Below are 1375 nucleotides of genomic sequence, written 5' to 3'. Positions count from 1 at the left end.
CATGTGTCATAATTTTGTCTTTCGACAGTATATAAGGAGCCTTAATTATGTGCTTAGTTCTACGTAGCAAATTCGAAACATTCATTCTTTTCCTGAGGACATTATGACACTACCAGATTATTTTGTGCTTCTTAGAACGGCTTTCGGAGGCATGTTTGTATAATATATGCCTCTTGGGTACTTTAGAAACTTTCTAAGCAGTGGAGCAGAAAGAGACTCATAACCCAAGTACCCTCTATCTGAGCTGATCCCTGTGTCTGGATCAGTTAAGCTGGCACAGGGTGCACGCCAGGTCAGTTAGCTGAGCACAGACATTTTTCTCCTCTGCAAGGAGCATTTCAACCCCCTGAAGCTTCCACAGGGTATTCTTTATTCCATGGTGGATGAGGTGAGAAAGATAGGAAGCCTCAATGTAAATGTTTCCATTCAAAGCATTCCTGAGGACCCATCACGTGCATAACTCTGTGCTAACCCAGGTGATAGGAGAAGCAAAGAGTTTGCTCCTGCCAGGACCTTGTCATCTAGTTAGCCATTAACCCACCTAGGAGACGGACTGTCACCAAACAAATGCCTGCATGGTGTGGCCAGGAGCATCCTCTTGATTAAATGTAGAAATAGGCTGTTTCCTGGTCTTAGCAACACAACAGAGTGGCTTGGATGAGAATGAAAGCGTTTTTTCCTGTTTCAGTAGTGGAGGAAAACAGACTTGTCAAATGCTACAGCTGGGAAGTCCCTTTGAAGGTATGAAAGTCCCTCCCACTTGCTGTCCAGGTGAGGAGGCAGTCAACCAGAGAGGGGCGTGCCCAAGAGCTGGGCTTGTTACCATCAGACCCGGAACTCTACCCGGGCTTCCACTGCAAGTCCTGAGCTCTAGTCTCTCTTCACTCCCTCATAAGTAACCCTATTTTTAAGCAATAGCTCAGTGTTCTGTGGCAATTGTGCAGAATACACCTCATGGTCAGGTCCTGAAGGTAGACTTTGGGGTATTCTCACCAATGTTCAGGCAGCCCAGTAGGGTATAGTGATAATCACTATCAATCAGGGTTGAATTGTATTCTTCACATAAGGCAAAGTCGAGGGTGGAAGCTCTCTGCAGTTGCTTCCTATCTGGTAGCTCACCCTGCTCCTCGTCTACCATGCCATGCTTGTCCCACACCAGTGCACATGGACCACAGTATTCAGGTCATGCACATGGACCACAGTATTCAGGTCAACAGACAGAGAAGAAAAATGCCACCAGCGATATCGGTGGTCAGCTGGCACTGCCTCTGTGGCTGGTGCCCAGTGGCTGTAGAGTGTGTACAGAAAAGAACTGAAAGGTGGTAAGTGACTTAAACTCCTTCCCCAGCAATCAAACAAGTGTCTGGACCATGGT

This window comes from Lemur catta, chromosome 2 (genome assembly GCF_020740605.2).
Source record: "Lemur catta isolate mLemCat1 chromosome 2, mLemCat1.pri, whole genome shotgun sequence".
Classification (NCBI taxonomy): domain Eukaryota; kingdom Metazoa; phylum Chordata; class Mammalia; order Primates; family Lemuridae; genus Lemur; species Lemur catta.
Note: the sequence above shows the minus strand (reverse complement) of the source record.